At 30.9% G+C, this 23,076-nt stretch overlaps 2 long non-coding RNA genes across 2 annotated transcripts; both read right to left on the bottom strand.

Annotated features, from left to right (window-relative positions):
• Window positions 1-5,422: 5,422 nt before the first annotated feature.
• LOC106691011 (uncharacterized) lies at window positions 5,423-9,600 on the bottom strand. Its single transcript, XR_001344708.3, has 2 exons — window positions 9,464-9,600; window positions 5,423-5,667 (listed from the first exon to the last, which is right to left on the bottom strand). It is a non-coding gene; the product is annotated as an uncharacterized lncRNA (long non-coding RNA).
• Window positions 9,601-19,062: 9,462 nt separating this feature from the next.
• LOC106691007 (uncharacterized) lies at window positions 19,063-21,968 on the bottom strand. The gene is made up of 2 exons (XR_001344705.2): window positions 21,849-21,968; window positions 19,063-19,357 (listed from the first exon to the last, which is right to left on the bottom strand). It is a non-coding gene; the product is annotated as an uncharacterized lncRNA (long non-coding RNA).
• Window positions 21,969-23,076: the final 1,108 nt, after the last annotated feature.

Raw genomic sequence — 23,076 nt, 5'->3', positions numbered from 1 at the left:
TATTAATAAAACTATTTTCCATATAATTGTTATACTAGTAATTATGACTTGGACGAATTAGCCATAGTGCGAAGTTGAATATTGCTATCGCGAGCTGTAGTATTTCTCCCCCTCTAATAAAGGGAACACTGGTGGAAGAATTTTTTTCCTATCCCTGATGAGAAACCTCCATTACCCAGTTGAAAAAATACTTGCTGTTTTTTTGTTTTAAAGTTCTCATCTCTGAGAATTACAAAATAAATACAAAATATCTTGAAATTAATCAACAAAATACCAAACGGGCGTCGGTAGAGAAGAGTCTTTTAGAGGTTTGATTATTTAACCAAGCTTCTTCTATCATGCTCAATTTTGGAATTGTAATCTTTTTTTATTTTACCTTAATATTAGAAATAACAATCTAATAGTTGTTCACTGATACCGATTTGTAATAGGTGCGTTAACATGTGACAAACTGAAAGGTACGAGTTCTTTCAGTCCTCGCCTGTGCCGCATCACAGTGGTACTTTAAACGAATAAAATAAAACATTGACGTATATTGCTACAGGTTTCTAACCGTAGATCGTAGGTATTTTTGAACCCTGCTATCCGCCCAGAGGAGATCGAATCAGAACTTATAATCATGGTTAAAATAGGGTGGTATTATGTAGATAACTCCACTCCCGAGAAGTAAATCAGAAATGACGAGGAAGGTTATGAAAAAAAAAAAATTGGAACCAGTCACATCTGTCGTTCCTCCATTCCAGCTGTCTTTGTTGCTCGTTGCTCATTCAATTCCAGGTCCCACCTCCCAAGCTCATGTCCTTGGGCCAGTCACATTGATTAATCTCGTTACTCCTTAATATCGACTTGGTGCCGCTATCACATTATGACATGTATTTTCGTTGTTGTTTGCTTCTATTATAAATATTTATTTTACTTCTTATTCAACCTGTTTCATATCTCCACTACCGAGCCACATACTCATTATGCCTCTACTCGGAACCTTAAAGACCAAGTTGACCGTTGAAATTAGATAATCGCTTCCTCTGTTTATTCAAGTCCAGAATATCTGACTTAAGTTCCAGGATAAATCCGGCGTTTGGAGCACCGTCTTGACACTCAGTCTAGGTTTTGAAAGGTGTGCTATTGAGGTATAGTAAAAATGAAAATACAAGTTTTAGTAATGATCCTTTGTAATCAACCAAGATAAAAAAAAAATCTCACCACGAAACTTTATGTATTTATAAATATAAACGTTAATGTCGAAAATTCATACATTGTCCACGGCTTGTGCATGTATTTATTTTTCCTAAAATATAGGGTTTTTTTTTAAGCCCGATAGAACTTGAAATTGTAAAAAATAACACAAAAAATTAAATTATAATCAAAATTTTTTTTTTATTCGAAAGATCAATACGTGACATTAACATTTGAAAATGATTTCGGGCATATGGGCACCGCGGCTGTTCTTGACGAAGCGCATTCTGTAAAATTGTGTTCAGCGATGAGGCGCATTTTTGGCTTAACGGGTTTGTTAATAAGCAAAATTGCCGCATATGGTCGTGCGATTTGACACCTCTCGATTATTTCCTGTGGGGCTACGTGAAGTCACTGGTTTATGCTGATAAACCAGCAACAATTGACGCCTTGGAGGCCAGCATTGTTCGTGTTATTCGTGACATACGGCCAGCAGTGCTCGAAAAAGTGGCCCAAAATTGGACGTCCAGAATGCGCTTCGTCAAGAACAGCCGCGGTGCCCATATGCCCGAAATCATTTTCAAATGTTAATGTCACGTATTGATCTTTCGAATAAAAAAAAAATTTTGATTACAATTTAATTTTTTGTGTTATTTTTTACAATTTCAAGTTCTATCGGGCTTAAAAAAACACCCTATATAACTTCAGTAGTATATACAGAGTAACATACTATATATGTTATATTTTAATTTACTATAAAATCTATTGTTAAATTCAATAATTTTTCTAAATAAAAATTCAGTACTTTAAACTTAAAGCACTACTTACTATAATCAGAAAATGTTTAACTCTCAACTGCAATCTCTGAATAATTGTATATTTGTGATATTATTTTCACATACTAATTAATAAAATTTTGAAAGATGTATGCAAAGTAATAGGTTTACTTGTGTGGACAAATCTGGGTTTACTAGTCTCATTTCCATAATATATTATACTATCATATCATGTTTAATTTTCTTTTCTTTGAATAGCTGTTATTGCAGAATCAACTTCTGATTTATCAACTTATCAGTTATGTAACTTCTGGTGTAACCTTTCCTAATTTAAAAATTATATTTCTCTCTTATTCTATCCCTTACCCTCCCAATGTACATATTTTGAAGAAGGAACCACAACCGTTTCTTAATGATCTGAAAACATTCCTATATAATAGAAATTTTTAATTTCTAGGTCCTGCAGCAGGAGTGAGTGATTGTGACAGATTGTGATGTTTTTACATTAACCTATAAATGAATATGAATAAAATTTTAAGATATAAGGTAAGGAGCAATACGATTCAAAACTATTAGCTAGTAACAGTTTATTGTTAGTTCAGAATCTAATGGGTAAAGGGATTCGAGATAACGTAAAAGAACTGAGGTACGAACATAGGAGTATTTACAACTATAAACCCATCCTGTAAGAGTCGGATTTTTAAAATGATGATCACTATTTTAGTGAAATGATAATTGTATTGAAAATTCAACACCTTTAGAAATTGATTTCTAGTATCAATTTGGATTTACACATTGGATTTAGTCTTACAAATACTATTACGTTTCTTTATTTTTTTGGTGACGTTTGTCTAGTCTCATTTTCATTATTTAATAAAAAGTGATTTTAACTATAATTAAATCAAATGTTGTGGCTTAAAATAGAAATTTATTTTGAAAGAAAAGTTAAAATTGTGAGGATTATTCGGAAATAATTTCAAATTCTATATGTGTGTATATAGTCAGCCTAGCTAGAAAAAAGTGGTACTAATGTTCAAATTATATGCCTGAGATGTTACAGAAACTATGTTACCACTTTTTAGAACCGATTTTTCATATTCATTTTCTCAAAAACGCCTCTAACAATTATGATTAAAGTAAATGAATCAATGTACAATTAACTAGTCTTTAATATCAGGTTGGTCTGAGTCTCAATGAAATATTCCAATAGATCTTAAGTTTCGAATTTTCAAAAATTTATTTATTTATTTTACAATAACTCATATTTTAAAAAGGTTATTTTAACTGAAATTTTAAAATCGTGTCAATTTTATCACAGGAGATTGGAATTTGTGTGCTTAGATTCCTAGATAACAAAGATACGACACAAATTACGACATTTATTTCGTTTTAAAACGTTATTCTTTTTCGGAAAGATTATTGATTGACCGTGTGTAAGATGAATGGAATATGTCCGAGTGCGGTCAAAAAAACTCAAATAGTAAATGATTATACTATTTTTATTGAGCCAACGTTTCGCCCCACGTTGCAGGGCTTCGTCAGGGCTAGAAAATATACAAACACTTGACATAGTTACAAAAAAAAAAAGAAAAAACATAAGTGGAAAATAACAGGGGTATACAATGAAAAGTAAAATATAATAAGAAAAATTAAAGGTTGTAAACAGTAAATGAAAAGGGTAATGGTAATAGATAGATAAGAGATAAAATAAGAGAAGAAATATTAAAGAAAGTACAAATTAAGGGATGAAAAAAGAAAAGAATAAAATCAAATGATGAAACAGAATTCATACCTGTTTTGATGGGAGTCAAAGTCAGAGTGAGCCGTTTGTATTGAGAGGAGTGGGGATGGCAGTTTAGCACGTTACAATAACGAAAATAAATTTAAAGTAAACATTGTAAAAAAAAATATTTAAATTAGGTAAACAATAAATGGTAATATACATAATAGAGGGGGAGAAGATATATTGTAAATATCTACTACATAAGGCGTTGTCATGATGGAGCATCCATTTGTCTGCAATGTCTGGACTCAGGGAATGACTCTTTTTCGGAGCCTTTCAAGGACGACTTTATCAAAAACTTGGTTAACACATTGACCTGGAGTAACAAATTTTTTGTGCAAAAATTAACTTGTGTCAAAAAATCAGTATTGATTTGATTTTCGAATGGTACATCTGGACAAACGACTCACTTGGAATCCTTATTTAAAGTTAGGAAACTGCTCTTTGATACCGACTATTACAACATTTACCAGACAAACGGTCTAAACTTCTAACGAATTATAAGAGACTCACTTATATTACTATATATGGCATATCTAGACATACGAAGTTGGGCTTTGAGGCTGTAATAAACCTCCAAATTCCTCACAAACCATGACCTCAACGTTCCATGTGTTGCCAATTTGGCTAGAACCAAATTCTAATCTTTTCTTGATGAAATACTCAATCACCAAATCCATTTGTTTCATTACCTGGTAATACGCCTAGACGTCTGAAAAGAAGATGGCCTCGAGATCTTTTCCTCTAGAAATTTTAGTGTTCCACCAATGGCTAGATTTTTCATACGTCTGCATTTTGCCATTGCAATGTAACTTCTATCAATTTTACTTGATTTTTAATACAGTTGAAAATAACAATAAATAAATAAAACTACAACAGCAATTTCTGGATAATTTCATATTTGAGATATTATGTTTTTTTTATTCATGAAATTGTGAAGGATTTTTTCCAAATAATAACTTTATTTATTAATTATTGGAGAAATTTGTCGGGGGGTGCGGTCAGCAAAGAACTACATAAATAAACAAAACCATATTTATTTATTTTATGCCGACTTTTCGACCAGAGTTTCAGGTCTTCATCAGAGGTTATTGTCAGTTGCAGGCCTACCTTCTACGCAATAGCTTTATTTGTATTCATAAATGTTAGTTCACAATATCTTTATTCCACATTATAATATATCCATCAGCGATAGTTTTTTTTTACAGTATCAATATGCCTCTATTATTTTACTTAGACTGGTACCTATCGTATTTTATAAAATATATTACAACCTGTTTTCCTTTTACTGGATCACTTGAATGAATCGATGAATTGAATTGATGGTGGAAACGGCACTGGTCCGTTGTTGATATGAAAGTTTTTATTTCACGGGTACTGTAGGGCTAAGGAACTGTAGATAGTTATTATTTTACACAATGGAATGATGCGGAGGGGGAAAGGAATGGATTTTAGACATTTAGTGTTTTCCAAAATGATTCAAAACCATCAGCAGTCAATGGCATACTGAGTAAGGGATACCAAACGGGAAACCATCCCGTGCTTACTTCTGGTAGCTTATTTTAGTTTTTTTTTTAGTTTGGAATCATATTGGAAAATAGCTGTAATAAATAAATTACATGTTAGTACTGTTTTATTATTATGGATACACAGGTTAAAAGTAAACTAGATAAGAATGTAGTATTGGCATCCATTGTCTTCTAAATTTGTTGATTGTAGATAGTGATGAGTAAACAAGTCCTTTGGGTGTGTCTGTATGAGTAGCCCTTGGTCCACGGGTTGTTGATGAGTTTACCCAACTGCCCCAGGAAGAGCTGAATGGAGTTCTCTTAGTCCGTATCTGCCTTGGCTGGAGGACCCATTGTCCTCGGTGATGAAGTTCGGGACGACGATTGCGGCAGAAGCCATGACCAAGCAGATGGTGAGGAAGAACTGTAGAAGTAGTTGTTGGTTTTATTAATTACATATTCATTAAAATATTTATCCTCTGGGATATTTGTCCTATATACCGTCCAGTTAGTGTGCCACTGTCTATACAATATCTAGTCCAAGAGCCGAATAGGAGAAAAAAGTCAGTTATTTCACCATAAGTTTAGATTAATAAATGAAAGGTATGTACAGTTACTAATCAAAATTGATGTGTCTGCCATATATAATTAGGGAAAATAATCAATAGCGGATATTTGAAATTGTTAAAAAAAAATACATATTTTTCATTTAAAGCTCCATATCTTTAACACTACATCATAAAAACATCATCAGAAAAAATTTAAGTTCTGGCAGACATCTGTACGTCAAATGGTTACTCCAATATATTTTTTCATAAACCAAAACCTTTATCCGAACAACTATATACCAACATTCAGTGAATAGATTTTAGAAAATGTCGTGAAAACTACCTTTCATACGTCATAAAGTATACTCCAGTTATTTAAACTAGCTTTAATATGAGGGCTAATAGTCATGTTCGTCTAATGATTCCTGAGATCTAGTTTTCCTAATATAAATTACTGATTTTTAAAAAAGTATACTTCGTAAACTAACGAACATATATATTTCTTTTAAGGCTCATGTTTTAAAAAAAAATAATATTCGTCAAATGATGTTCTATTAGGTTTTCTAGTGTTCTGTGTAGTTTTAATGAATGAAAAATTTATTTATTTATTTATTTTTAAATAGCTGCTTTTGTTTTAATCTCCCTAACTCTACTAAAAGTAATAAGCAATTGTGGTAAAATAACTGACTTTTTTTTCCAGCGGGTTCTTGTACTTTATGGACTCCTTTTGACATTTTAGCTTGGACATTAATTTTAATTATTCTTTAAATAAAATCAATAAAATAATTCTTTTGAGTTATTTCTTTGTGATGCATGCCAATTTAGTTCCAATTTCTCTCAATGTTTATTAAAAGTAATTATCATGTTAATTAAATTATGGTGGTTTAAAATTGATAATTACTCTTAGCAGGTTCATCATCACCCTTTATGTTTCTTCGGTTCTTTATACAATCAGAACAAATTAAATAACGTTATCCTTAATTCATAATTAGTACATGCCATTATTGGGTGAGTATCATGTACATAGTGCTTGATCACTGTTCGAAATGGACTATGTCATATTTTCTTACACTAATTATATTTAGTGATACTCAACTCAAATGCATAGTATTTGGCTGCATTTATCTTTGATAAAATTCTTTTCTTTTAAATTAAGGAAATATCAATTGAGATACCTTAGTGAATTGAACCAAAGAATATTAAAAAAAAAAAAAAAAGTAGTTTACAGAATAGGGATATACTAACTCCAAGGACCCGGGTTCGAATACGCCTCGGCAGATAATTATTTTGCGTTACACAGTAGCCGTGAGGCAACCCTGTGGATTATGGACCACCTCAGGTCCACCCAGCCTTATAAAGTGCGCCCTTATTTGGGAAAAATCTGTTGATCGAGCGTGATCTTGAAGAAATCACCTCCTTGTATAACCTTTTGTTCTAAAAACAGTGCTTCCCCACAAGATCTCATGATTTCCATGGGTTTTAGGGGTCACATTATTATATTTTACAGAATTGTAGGTTATGATAATCTTTTAAGCGTTAAGTGTTTTGAGAATTAAAAGTTTCAATGTTTGTTTACTGGAATAATCTGATAGTAAAAAAGGCAGTAGCCGCCAGAAAAACATTTTAATTTCAAAGAAATATTTGAAAAATGTAACATGTTGAGTTCCAAACGATTATATATTAGAAATCCTGATTTAAAAATATTATGCCTAACCCAATCCCTTAAAACTAAAGCAATCTAAAATCTACATTCACCCTTGTTTACATTTGAAATGCTGGAAATACTTTTAAAATTTGGTGATGTGCGCGCATTTCACCACTTTTGCTTCCAACCCTAATTAAGTCTCCAAGTTTTAGTTGATTGGTGGACTCATGTTCAAGTTTTCGCAATTTTATATTAGTCTTTCATTTGATGTAAAAAAAGATATTTTGGGTTCTTCAGATGAAAATAACAAATATTAACTTTTGTCCAGCCAATAATACAATATTATAACAAAATATAATGAATATGTCGTAAACATACGCCAGCAGCCAGAAAGGATCGGGTTGTTTCGATTTTTTTTTACTTGAACCCTTTCGATTTTTCTGTTTTTCCCCTTTAGTTTTTCGTCAAATTTGTTTTTATATATTTTTTATCATTGCTAATAATGAGAGCTGGTTATCAATTTAACAGAGCCTTTTAATAAAAAATGTACTTCAAAGGGATATTATTTAAAAAATCGTTATTTCAATGAGAATTAAATCTAGTTTATATTAAAGACTAATTGAAATTGTATTGTCACTTGAAGAAAACGAAAAAAATATATAAAATTGATTCTATTAAGTGGCACATCTTCGAAAGCTTGCATCCGCTGTAAATACGTAATTTCATTTCTTAGCTAGGCTTATCCTCCACCCACACATTCATACTCATACAGAATATTTTACTAGAAGGCATGTATTTCTGCCGAAAATTCGAATTCGAAATTTTGCACTTTCCCAAGACTTTCACAATAAAACATTCGGAAATCATTTTATTTAAAGAAAAATATATATTTTCCATTTTTTCGTATAATTAACTTATATTGTTAATAATTAAAACAGTAACTGTTTGGGGTTCTTACTGTATATCAAATGTTTTTCAATATCTCTTGCAAAATGGGATATGTCCATTTTATTTACATTTTTATAAAAGTAGCCATTTGAAAGAGCTTTACTAATTTTACAAATCTAAAATTTCTGATAGAATTTTTAAAAAACTGATCCAATAATAATTGTTTGTAAAAAACAATTAATGTAGTGGGCAAGTGTGAACCAAAACTTTGAATGTTTGACTTTAAAAGTCTATTAGAAATTTAATTTTAAAGAGGGAAAGTTGAAACTTTGTCATTAAATACTTCATTCGATTGCTCTCTACAAAGCAGCTCTGAAAATAATATATATACAAATTTTATATAATCAAAAGTTGTACAAACTTATCCCAAAGCAATAGGGTAAGAACATTTATAATTGCATTTTCTTCTGTTCAAAATGAACCACTCTTAGTATAACAGAAAGAACTTAAATTTCAGAACAAGGATAATGATTTAAGTTTTTTCCAGAATCCCAATAAGTTATGCAATTTTCTCAAAGGAGTAAAAGTTATGTTAAATAAATAACCGTAAAGAAATAAATGAATTTTTTTTATCAAGAGCTTTAAGAAAACAAAATTACGTTTTCTAATATATTATTTAAAACAAACTGTACCTATTTACATTAGGACAAATATTACATTAAGATTATATAATAAATATGATCAGCTCTTTTTTCACTGCCTCTGTTACTCCAACACGAAATATTTAAAGAATAAGTCCAGAACAATCTCAAAGTAGTAATTTCAAAATATAGTGACTATTAATACTTTATCCATAAATTATCTTTATATAACATCAAATTTTCGATAAACAAAAATAAAATTGGAAAATCACGCTTTCTTAATGCATTTTATGACAGCTCTTTACGTTATCAAATTAAGAAACAAAAATAACATTCAACATGTGCAAAGTAAGTAAATGCACTTGCCTGCTTCTCTACAATTCACCACTTTATTTAAAAACACAAATATTTTTGAAAAAATTTTGACGTACTAAACAAGTCATAGATTTGAATTAATCTATAGTAAATATAACAATAATTTTTTTTTTATGAACTTACAAGAATCTTCAGTAACATTGTTAGCACAGTCTATGTCTTGAGGACTGATGAACACGAGAGTACGTTGGAACGTTTTATACCTTTCATAGAGCGACCACACCCTAATCTAGACCAAATCTTATTGCCCAACAATGTTGTTAGATGGCATGGAAAACTTGATCGCTCGTTAACTGACGACACTTTTTTGCATAATTAGACCATCTATTTGTTTGAATATTGATTTTATTTTCTACTTTATTTGCTCAGCAAGTTGCTGCGCATATTGCCTCACACCTCTGCTGTTGTCATAAATCTAGTTCTATCTTGATATATTTTTCTCAAAATCCAACTGTCTTTAAAAACAATAGTAAATGCCCGCTAAAATATCCTTAGGTCAATTTCTCATTGACCTCACCCACTTCGTGGGTTTGTTCTTAAGTCTTACAACTAATTGATCTTCTATCTTCTAAATATTTGCCAAAAATTTAGATTTCTGACTCTCAGTACTTCTTCACATAAATATAAAATATATATTTTGTTTAAATAGATTAAATTGTACCCAATTTAAGTTTCAAAACTCTTTATTTCTTTAAAAGGCCAACGTTTCAATCACAACAATGTGTAGATACGTAAGTTATAATAAGATTAAATTGATTTATAATTAAAGATTTTAATATTAATGTGAAGAGTGGCAAAATAGGGTAATTTTGGCTGAAATTGATGATCTAGGAAGAATAGACTGCAAAAATTATTTCTGTGAATGTAAATATGTATTTAAGTCCTTGATGATGGCCAAAATAGCCGAAACGTTCGACTTTTAAACAAATAAAAAGTGTTTTGAGACTTAAATTGGGTACAATTAAATTTATTTAAACAAAGTATATATTTTATATTAATGTGAAGAAGTACTGAGAGTCTGCAATCTAAATTTGTCTCATCTAGAATCTTTATACATATATTTTGTGAATGGGAGTATCTAATTTTATCAGTAACTAAAATGGGTGATCAACTTTCAATGGATGTCAGAGCTTTGCTTGGGGCTATCATAGCTCAGTTGAATAGACCCAGGTTTATGCTTCTGATATCTGTGGGCGGCGCTGGTTCGAATTCAGCCAGGGGACGTTGAGTTTTTTCATTAAGTGGTGGTTCCAGGAGATGAAAATGTTGACCCCCACCATGGTTAGAATAGGTTGGTCACCTGTTGATAACCAGGCAAACATAACTTTCACTTCACTGTGGATTTTAAAACTTATTTTTACAAAAAACTACCTACATTCCTAATCCTTATCGCTGCTATAATTGTTATGGGTATGCACACCCAACAAAACAATGTAAAAAAACAGCAGCGTGTGCCAATTGTGGTTAGACCCGTCATACAGTAAAATCGATCTGCAAAAAGCCACCTAGATGCATTAATTGTCCTGGGAATCATAAAGCCCTGGACCGAAAATTCTCTATTTTTAAATCACACAAAGTAATCCAAACAATTAAATAGGTCTCTTTCATTGAAGCTAAAAATATTCTAAGGGAATAAAATCCGAATATATTCTTAAAATCGAATGCAGAAGCTGCGAAATGTTCTGAAAAAAAAGATATAGGAATCCAGTACTTTACTCACACCATCTTCATAGTATAAACCCTGGACTTATAACTGGAATCCCGGCCGCACGCTTGCGTTCAAAATCAGATAAAACAAAGGACAAAGGACCTTAACAGTTTGTCTGGTAAAAAATAATTTCCTGAATTAATGATGATTAAATTTTTGCTTAATCCACATATCCTGTATTTTTCTCTCATTTTAATTAAATGGCCTTAATTCAATGGAATTGTAATGGTTTAAAAACTCATTGCAATTATTTAAAAATTATAATAAATGACATTAGCTCTTCAGGAGACTCATCTTTCACCACAAGAGAACATAACCATCAAAGATTTTGAACTTTATCGAAAGGATGTCAGAACCTCTAATCACAGCTGTCGTGGAGTTGTAATTGCCGTTCATAAAACCTTCTATTCCGAAAAAATCCAAATTAATTCTCACCTTCAAATTATAGCAGTCTCTATCCATTTATGCTTCACATTTTCCGTTTGCAACATCTACCACCCACAATATCGGTTAATTGAATCTCAACATCTGATAAATATATATAACCAACTACCTCACCCAGTTTTATACATGGGAGATTTCAATGGGCATAACCTTTAATGGGGATCGCAAGACACAAACTTACAAGGCAGAATAATAGAAAATTTCATCGACCTCTCAGATCTACTTCTTCAAAATTCCGGGAAACCCAACTTTCTCAGTTCCAGTTACGGAACGTTTTCTGCCATAGACCTTCCTCTTTGAAGCTCGAGACTCTATATATATGGAATGTCCTGTCGGATCTTTACGGATGTAACCATTTTCCAATTCCTATCAAACTTTCGAATAAAAAACATTTCGTACGAAACCCAGGTGGATATTAGATAGGGCTGATTGGTCTCTCTTTTTTTCCTTAATTTCTCCACCTCTCATTCCTCCAAGCTAATTGAGTATTCAGGACGGATGCGAAGCAATTACAAACAGAATCATACAAGCAGGTAACGCATCAATACCAATGACTATAAGAATACCAAAAAGACCACTGGTTCCATGGTTCAATAAAACGTGTAAAAGAGCTTTTAAAGACCGTCAAAAAGCTTTAACAAAATTTCTAAGATGTATCACAACTCAAAATTTGATAGAGTATAATAAACTGTGGGCTATATGCAAACAACGTTCAATCAATGTAAGACTGAATCCTGGAGGAAATTTGTAAATTCTATTAGTGTCAACGACATCAGCCGATGTATATATAAATAAAGTTCGTAAAATCATAAAAAATCCGTTGTACCTTAGTTATTGGCTCCTCGATTTCTATAACTGCATATCTGGGGAGTTTCCAATTACCTGGCGAAATTCGGTGGTATTACCAATATTGAAAATTGGTAAAGATAAACTATTACCTAACAGTTACCGCCCAATTTTTCTGACTAGTTGCCTAAGTAACGTCATAGAACAAACAAACTTTTTTTTGGCATTATTTTACGCCTGTTTTTTTAGCTTTTAAATTTCGGAACATTGATCTATTAGAATTTTTTTTTTCCAAACACAACACATTTAAAAACGTGTTAAAATGCTTAATTTTCGAACTCTATGACGTGTCCAGTCGCTCTTTTCGTGATTGAATTGATTTTAGGCATCTCCTAAAATGATAAATTGTGGTAGTTGCTAAGATGTAAAATAAAAAATGTATGAGAGAAGGAGAGATTGTTTTTGAAACTTAAATGTGAAGTATTCAACAACACAACTGTTAACTACTAAAAGTCTTATTATAATGATTTTTATTATTCGAAATAAAAACAATTTGATATTATTTTATACTGTAATTCTTAAAAATTAGTTGTTTTTTTTTTTATTAAATTTTGGAGGCTCTGAAGGGACTTTATAAAAATAAAACTACATGATACTTGTTGAACGAAATTTGGTATTATTGTTGAACTTTGTGGCTTGAAACACTAAATGATATTTCAAAATTATTAATAAACTTTTGAAACGGGCACTACTCGAAGGTAAATTAAAGTAATTTAAACTATATATGTTGAATTAAAAATGGATCTTAATACTAAATTTAAAATAATTTAACCTAAATACAATATCGATTTTTTTTTAAAACTTACAAGAGTCTTGAGTATTATTGTTTCCGTAGTGTGAGTCCTCTCAACTATGTATCAACCATCCATATTCACTCAGTGATGCGTTTATATACAACCTCTTGGCACTACCACACCCTGGTCCAGTCATCTGCAGAAACTTGCTTTTAGAAATTTAATGATTACTAAATTCAATTTTATACCGCCTCATTGATTAAGTAAATTTCAGGTAATTCTTTCTTTTTTGACTTTTTGAGGAAATTAGAAGTTATATCAAGCAAGAAATAAAAACGTTCCGAAGAATAGTATAAACGCGATTTTATGCGCCAGCTAAAGAATCCTTAATTTCGCTGTAATGTCAGAAAAACTATATACATTCTTTTTTTTTTGTTTTTGTTTTTTTTTAAAAGCATAAGTTCCCGCCAAACTTTTTTATAAAAGTTCTGATAAACTTGTTTGGGATCTCGAGTTTTGTTTGGTCCTCTCTCTAAAGTGTATAAGGCAGTAGGGTACGAGAACAGATCTGCAGACAGTGTAGTCTACCTGGGTGTCGCCCTTGAAAGACACCTGACACATGCTCGCCACTACCATATGAAAATAAAGCTGGTGAGGACCAGGGCTTACAGACTTAATATGTCTGACTGCAGACTTAATCCACTTTTACGATTTTCAGTTGTATCTCTTTCCCTCTCATAATGCATTTGGAATGCTGTAAAAGAAAGTCCACCTATTATTGTTACCAAAAGCTTTCATCAAATCCTTATATACCCATGAGGCATCAAAAGAAAAAAATAACTTTGCTTGGATTAGGAAAATGTGTACTAGTAAGTAATAAACTTTATTTTAACTAATTTTAATTTTACATAAAAACCTTTAATATTTAGTCTTTTAATGGGTGGAATTGTCATTAATTTCTATTTTTCACTTTTGAACGTTTGCCATAAGGTAGAACCTACTCTAGAGGCCCCCTTAAGTTGTTAAATATTCTGTGTTATTGCTCCAAAAACAAACAGGCTTAAACATTCCTTACTTGTCAAGAATTTTTAATTTCAGGAATTGAACATTAATTTTTATATACAAGCCAAATTGCCTGAAAATATTCCGAATAAAAAGCATTCTTAATTTTTATTATTTTCTCCATTGTCGAATTAAGTTTCATGTCTGTGAAATATAGATTGTTCTATATAAACTGACCGAAATGCTTACCACGAATGATGGAATCAAAAAATAGTTGAGAAACTAGCATCCACTGCAATAATCACACCAACCTATTTTTTAACCTTGGCGGCACGTGCGGCAGACGCACGGCGAATACACAGGGTTTACAGTTAACATACTTTTTAATACTTTCATTATGATGACACCTGTTTTTAATACTGAAACGTATGGTAGGGGAATTTTAGCAGAGATGGGCAAAAATTAGCTATAGTTGAAAGTAATAGCTAAAATTGTCATGGATACGACCCTTATTCATGAATGAACCATTGATAAATAAATATCGTTTCCATGACAATTTTAGTTATTACTTTCAACTATAGCTAATTTTTGCCCGATAGTGCGTGTCCATAACCCCCTTCCAATGCGTTCTAGGGACCGTAAAAGAAATTATTCTAGAAATTTTTAATATTATTGTTTTCTGCATTTGATCTGAGTGGATTTCAATATTATTTTTATACATCACTCTATATGTTTATTTGTGTATAATGAGAAAAAAAAGTATTGCCGATTGTATTTTATAATTTTAAATGCATAAACTATTGTAAAAAACCAAGTTGCTTTTAGTAAAGTAGGCCATTTTTTTTTTGAGCTTTGAAGGACCTGATTTCTTTTTTCTGCTAATGTCCTTTATTCACGTAAACATTAAAAATAAATATCTTTCATGGACAAATATATCAATATGTATCAACAATTTTTTTGTTTTCTTAAATTTATATTAAATATTCCACTTCTTTGTTCTTCGTTCTTCTTAAATCTTCAAAATATGAATTGACATTTCTTAGCATGTCTCAAACCTTTTTCGCCACAGAATTGTTCTTGGGCCTGAAAAAATTGGCTACACCCTTCTTGGGCTACAAAACATTTCGCGGTATCCTTCTTTAGCTAAAATAAAATTCGATAGTTCTTAAAATTTTAGCGAGTGCTGCTTAGTGCTCTTACGATGACATGAAACTATGTATAATTAGTAGTCAAAATTGATAATTCTGCCAAGTATAGGTAAGGGGAATAAAAATGACGGCTGTTTCAAAATTAAAAAAAAAAATTACTTTTTCATTCTGAGCTTTATATCTTTAAAACTAACAACACTAGAAAACCTAATGGAGCATCATTTAAATTAGAGAAAATTTGCCAAAATATGAGCTCTCATTGAGCTCTTTACATTCGATAGTTCCCGAGGTATAGCATTTTAAATTGCAACATTTCCAAAAAGAATGCACTGACAAATCGGTGGTTAGTGAATTTATTTTAAGAAATCTATATCTCAAAAATCATTCGATTTACATATGTCTATTAGCTTTCAATTTAAAGCTATGTTAATTTACTATAAATTAGTTTATAATGTTTATCTTCGTCGGAGAAGTAGTTATCTTGGTGTTCGAAAAACTGAATTCACAAAATTTTGGTTTCTAGTTATTCGAAAAAAAAATTTATTTATAAAATAATATATCTCAAGAACCATAAGACGTGCAGAAGAACCATAAGACGTATCATTAATCTTCTATTAATTTCTAGTTATTTGGATAAAAAAAAATGTTTTTTCTCTCCGGCTCTTGTACTACAAGGAACCAGTTGTGGTGCAAGCGTGTGTCAACGCTAATTGGATTTGATGTAATTATAATGAAAGTGTTCTGCACATCAGGTACTTTGTAATTGCACCCCTTATGTGCTTCAGCTCAGGTGTGCTCTATGGAAGAAGGTGAAATATTTAAGGTTGAGGTGTTGAGTTCACACAATTTGGTTAGGAAATAAGATGCTTACATTGAAAAAAAATTATAGAATTTTCTTCTTCGAGGTTTACTCGTTTATCCTCTTTCTGAAAAAAAAGTGCACATATTTTTGCTGATGAAAAAAGGTAACATTATAGAATTTGATTTATTTACTTATCTACCCGGTTAGAACGTTTCTTTTATGTTCCCTATGATAGTTTTTTTTATTACTTGAGTTCTTCGTTGTTTATACTTATTAGTAATAATCTGCGAATTTAAGAATAGTAGTTTGAAGCATAGCATTCATTATAATATACGTTTTATTGAAAACAAATGTTAATAATGTGCTAACGATTGCTTAAATTTAAAAATTGGTCCATTTAAGACTAAGAGAGGGCTTTTATGTTGAAAAAATTGGTTCTATAATAATTTAGTTGATAATTAAAGCTATAACCATATACAAAAATTTGTATGAGCAGTGATTACGTACGCCAAAGAGTTACCGAATATTAATAAATTATTTGAAGCCCATCTTTTTCCCGCTTAACCTGCCCATTAGAATTCAGGGAATATACATTTTCCTACCCCATAGGATCCTTAAACACGAATATGAAGACAAATCGTAGTAAACCAAATTTTTATGCTCAAATCCTCTCAGTCCCTGCTCTAACTAGCTTTGCGACAGTCTTTAGGATGAATGTAACCCAATGAAAGTCACCCCAGTATGCATACTAGGTATGGAATTGTACTGAATCAAACTATAATGATTATTATTAATGATGATCAACTTTATTTATTATTCTTGTTTTTTTAGTGGGATTCATTTTTTAATTATTAAATGTTAGATGTGACTCATCAGTCAGATTAAAAGAGAACATTTTTTTTTAATTTAATTTAGGGAGCACAGTGGCACTGTGGTAAGGCATAATGCTGCTAACTTCAAGGCTGGGCAGATAATTATTTTCTGTTACTCTGTAGTCGTGAGTTAATCCTGTGGGAGCTCTCCTAGGGTCTTCCCAAACTCTTAAAACTGGGTGTACTTAATTGTCTAGAAATCTGGTGGCCGATCGCGATTCTAACCAAATCACCTCCTTGCACAACCGCTGGTCCACTAATAATACTTCCACAAAATGTACTTCACCGTTAACCCTTGATGGGTTGTAGCGGTACAGATTTTATTTTTTTTTTAATTCAATTTATTTTTGACTCTTATTTGTCCTATGATAATAAAAAATATCCAAATAGTCTCAACGTGTTTATTTCCTTATAATTCCTACGACTCGGCCATTTTCGAAGATATCTTGTTTATCATTTATTTATTTTATTATTTAGTTTATTATTTATTTTGTCAAAATATAGCTTAGGCCATCTACTATTATAATAAATATATCTTTTATCTACTATTTTACTTATTCTAATTTTATTAAATTTGCCCAATCTATTGCAACCTTATAAATCGATTAGGTAGGGATAAGATATCCTTGAGAATGATCAGAATGGCCGAAACGTAGGAGTTATAAGAGAATAAACATGTTGAGAATATATGGATATTTTTATTATAATTGATCATTATTTTTTTATTTAATGTAATACCATTATATAGACATCGCTATATAAAAATTAATAATGGAATAAAAATTACTATTAATCATAATGACTGAGGAAAAATTCTCTTTAGGATCTAATTAAACCCATATTATAAAAAATGAAATAATAACAATAAAATACTCCATGGAATTATTTATGGAGCCAAAAAACTCTAATAAGTTTATTGGGGTGTAAAAGTCGGAAAGCATTTGAAAATGGTTAAAAGTAAAACGGCCAAAGCGTTATTGGAATGTTGAAAAAAAATAAAAATAAATTGTATTCTCTTATAGTTTTACTCCTGGCCATTTTCATGTTTTTAAATAATTGTTTCCTACTTTTGGACCCCAATCATCTTATTAGAATTCGTTCTATTAAATAATTCCATGGAGTATTTATAAAATTAAATTATTTTATTGTTATTGTTATATTTTTATACAATGTGGGTTTAATGAGGTCCTGTGGAGAATTTTTCAAGTCATTCTGATTGATAGATAATAAACTTTTATTTATTTTTTTGTAGCGATGTCTATTTATGTGTGACTTATGATAATAAGGCATTACATTAAATAAAAATAATAATCAATTATAATAAAAAATATGAACATAGTCCCAACATGTTTATTTCCTTATAACTTCTGCGTTTTGGCCATTCCGAAATTCTCAAGAATATCTTATTTATAATTGATTTATAAGGTTCCAATAGATAGTGTAAATTTAATAAAATTAGAATAAGTAGAATAGTTGATAAGATAGTATTTAAATCAAATTAAATTAGATAAATACTATTTATTATAATATTAGATGGACTAAGCAATATTTTGACAAAGGTAGAGTAACCTGCAAAATTTTAATGACATTGTTAGCTTTGATATACAAAACATCTTTGGGATTGGCCGGGACGTAGAAGTCATAAGGAAATAAACAGGTTGAAACTATATAGACATTTTTTTATTATTATCGATAAACAAATCAGTCTAAAAAAAAAAAATTAAATTATACTTAAAAAATTTTCATACATAAATATGTGGTTCATCACAAAGTATATTGAAAAAAAAAATGAATTGTTGTTTGTGCATACCTCTTTAATACTATGGTCGTATGTGGTAATATATATTCTTTTTGACTTCATTCAGTAGAAAACAACTGCTAATTGATACCCCTGTTTCTATTATTTTATGATTTCTGGAATCACTGTCCATATATATAATGTTTGTTTTTAGAGCTGCCACTGTTCCGTCGTTGTAGGTAATAAAACTAGCTAATTCTTCGTCTAAACGAATTCTTGGTATTTTGTTTTATTCAACGCTCTAAGTTTGGATTTCATTGTTTACGTAATAACAACTTTTCACTGTCATTTTATTAGTGATTATTTATTTCAGACTATGAATGTGCTAAATGATTTCACTAGGTTACTAAAGAAGAACAAGAAAAGAATTTTATATTTAAAAATTTTATTGCTTCAAAATCCAATACAAAGGTATCAAAATTAACATTAAGTCGTTCCGTTACTGCTGAATCCTTAATATCACTGGTGTCGATATCACTAACCCCAGTAGGCATGGGCGAAAGGGAAAGCATGTCCCCATGGACCGTAAGGAAGAGCAGCATGGACCTCAGCAGGGTCGCCAGGGTATTTGCCAGGCCAATAGGAGCCATCGTCTTCACCATGGACCCAGGGTCCTAGGAATGCAGCGGCTGAAGCCATCGCCAAGCAGGCTACGAAGAAGACCTAAAACAAGGCATAAGTAATGTATCGAAAACCGAGAAGCGTAAAATTATTCAAAATACAAAAAAAAACAAGAAAGAAAATCATAAAAGTGCATCTATAATCTATAATATAAGTTCATTGTTTAAAATTGTCTATCTGATGCATTTAAAGATAAAGTTTCTCTGACATTAAGTATAGGTGTTTAGTCGGTGGCTACAAAGTTTACTCATCAAAGTCAAGTATTGCGATGCCAATGGGAACACGATAAAATAAAATTATATAAATAACAAAAGTTTTTTAAGAAGAATTAAGAAAAGTACTCATTTACTTTTTCCTAATAAAGTTTATTTGTGTAATTATGATTCATTCGAATACATAGTGTTGCTATTTGCTAACATAAGGGATGGGGCGAATCTCGTGAACTATGACGTAGAACCAAGTTTAAATGTGAAACCATTTGGGTCTGATCCATGAAAGCCAGATTGCCATGTCCATGCCAAAACAGTTTAAATCTTTATGCTGGGAGTTCTCCTAACTTTGTTTCTCCCTTCCTGATAATATCTGAAATACGGGGGTAGTTATTCTCGAAGTAATAAACCTATTCTTACGAGAGTTGGAGGATAAAGTTTTCTTTACGTGGAACCTGCACGAATTAAAATTCAACCCTTCTAAACGGATCAATTTCCAATTTGTTACTGGAAAATTCGGTTTTGCACATTTTTGATTGGCCAGAAAAAAATAGCTTTATTGAACTTCGTGATGAGACTATTTCCCCAGAATAGTGTACACATAGGAGCAAATTTTGTGTCAGTTTCATTGACGTATGAAGTCAGGGAGGGGCCTTCTTGGAAGGTGTAATCAAAATAAGTTGAGAATAATAATGAAATTAACTACTATGAATCAGAATAGCATTTCATTTACTGGAAAAAATTATTATAATGGTGTAAAAATGAAGATTTATATTTTTACACCTGATAATATTATAAATAATAATAATAAATGCATTCCATCGAATTCAGCACTCAGAATAACATAGGAACTCAATGAAAATTACAGAACATTTAAACAATTTGGAGAGGTTTTTGCACAAAAATGGAAGTATCCCACCACTGTGCGGCGCTGCTCCAGTCTCGAGGCTGCTAAGGTAACACCAAGTCCGTCAGTAACAAATGACCTCATCGTTCGTTAAACTTAAGATTGCCTACCGCTGTCATTGAAGCTCTTATTTTTCTTTATCTTAGCTGACCACCTCTAAGCTCCATCCCCCCTTTCCTAGCAATATCTGCAACCCACAAATTACATTTTTTTTTTTTACTGAGTTCAAGAGTACAACAAATCTGTTTTACTTTCGTTTTCGAGCTTTCCTGTTTAGTATTATGAATCCTAAAATACATTTCCTTCTTTGTGTGCTTCTTTAGAGAGTCTTCCCAATTTGAATTACGAATGTTGGGAAAACACACACGAAAAAAAATATTCTCGTTGTGGTTTTCTAAAAGTTCAAGAAACTTTTAGCAGTTTCTAAACCATAATTATCAAACCCAGAACTTCGAAGCAGGTCCATTTTATTACCGAGAGTCTTTTACACAAAATAAAACAATAAACATCTATATAAATTCTGTTAAATATTATGAAATGTTTCGATAAGGTTTATTCAGCAAATTAATATTGATTTCAAAAGTTTCACTTGACACTTTAAAACAATCAGAAGACAATATAGCATAGTTGAAATCGATTTGGATCCAAGTCCACAAATATTATATTATAAGTTGTCCCCAATTTTTTTTTTCAAGTTTACTAATTTTAAATAAATGCAATTAATATAACTAATTTAAAAAATAGGCATACTTTGTTTAAATGATTCTATATACATGCAGTCAAGATTTCCTGGCAATATCATTACATCTTTCTAAAGCGTTATTTACTCAACAGTGAAGAATGTTATTCTTAGTTTATTAAGTTAGAGTTAAATATTCGAATTTGAATCATGTTTTTGAAGTTTCAGCCCACTGTTCGTTTGATGTTAATAAGTGGTTACAGTTAAATAATTTCTTAGAATCTTAATCTTAAATTTGTCGACAAATAGACATCATTTAGGTTAAATGAAATTTCAATAATTAATCATGTCTAAGTTCCTATAATGCAAAATATATATATACTTAATTTTTATTGCTTAGTGAAGTAAACAATTAGACTACATGTAATAATTCTTTAAGTTGATCCGCTTTAAATGAAGAACTAAACAATGTTTAATAATGCTTTATTTTCTGACTACATTAGTTTTAAGTGTTTATGTTTACAAATATCTTAAGAATTTTATAGAAACAAAGCTTCAATGTCGGCTGTATATGCTATGCAACCTTGTTAGTATGGCATGCAAGGTTGAATTGCAGATTCCTAGACAAGGAGGGCGTTATATTGTGGGCATATTATTGAGTAAAAATAGTTATTACAAATGAAATTTTCAACTTGCGTTGCAAATAGCAATAGTAAAATGTAAATGCATCCGACTTACCAGAACTTTAAGAGCCATTGCTACTGTCGATTAAGCGTTGCTAACTGACTATGCTAGTTGTGGCCTCCTCTAGGTCTTATATACCTCCTTCCAGGGACCACACCCTCCGCTGGACCTATGCCCGTTAATGCAGGAAATGCAGCATCCCAACTTGCAAGAGTAGATTCCTTAGCAATGCATCATCAATTACTCTACCGTTATAGAGGATTAATTTCTACAATTGTCCAAGTTATGAAGGTGTTTATATTTGATATAGGCGATGTTTTCAGATTTATAATTCGTCTATTTCTAATCATTTTAAGAAGTAAACGTTATTAGAAAAAACAATTATTTATATTTTTCAACGTTTTATTACACTTTGATATCCGTAGGTGCGAATTTCATTAAAAACTATTGACTTGTTAGATTTTATTCTTATAGAAAACATTTACTTTATTATTATACTTTATTTTCGGATTCTAAAATTATCGAAGAAAAATGGTGGTGCGTTTTATATCCATTTCGTTAATACTTTGAACCAAATTCCGTGATGACGCCTTTGACGTATATATATGCAAACATATACGTCCATAAATGTCGAAAGATTCAACATTAGGATAGGCCGAAAAAACGCTTTTATTTATCGAATTTACTAGTTGGCAGGGCGATGGGATCTCTTCAAGTCCTGCCTTGCCTTCCACACGGGGGTGGTAAAGCTTGGGATTTCCTTGCAGAATGTAAATATTGTATATAGGTGGGGATGGGTTTTATTTTATTATTGCTCAAATTTTATTTTCATTATCTAGTATATAAATTATTTTTACTGTTATTTTTTTATTTGATTGTATTTTCGATATAGATTAACATTTTTGTATGTACTCATTACATAGATATGGTTAATGATTTAGTAATTTAATGCTGTACAGTATGTAGTATTAGTTATTGGAATAAATTTAATACATTAGTATGATGATGGAATATAGTTTAAAAAAATATTGGTAATATACCAGTCATCTTTTGTGGAACAGAGGTAGGAGAGAATTGACTTAGCTTTTTATCTATTTGTTATCAATGATAAAGAATAAACCTGGTTTCAAGAAGTTTTATCAGAGTTAAGATCTCCTTGGTTATTATTATGTTTGGAATTTTTATTTATTAATTTTTTATATAATTGACAGCTGTATATTTATTGTTAATAATTTAAGGCTAATAAGGAGAACAGAAAATGTGATATTAAAAGATATATATA

Source organism: Halyomorpha halys, unplaced genomic scaffold, assembly GCF_000696795.3.
Source record: "Halyomorpha halys isolate HHAL.00 unplaced genomic scaffold, Hhal_1.1 Scaffold2031.1, whole genome shotgun sequence".
Lineage (NCBI taxonomy): Eukaryota > Metazoa > Arthropoda > Insecta > Hemiptera > Pentatomidae > Halyomorpha > Halyomorpha halys.
The sequence above is the reverse complement of the archived record's forward strand: the minus strand, read 5'-3'. Positions and strand labels throughout refer to the sequence as shown.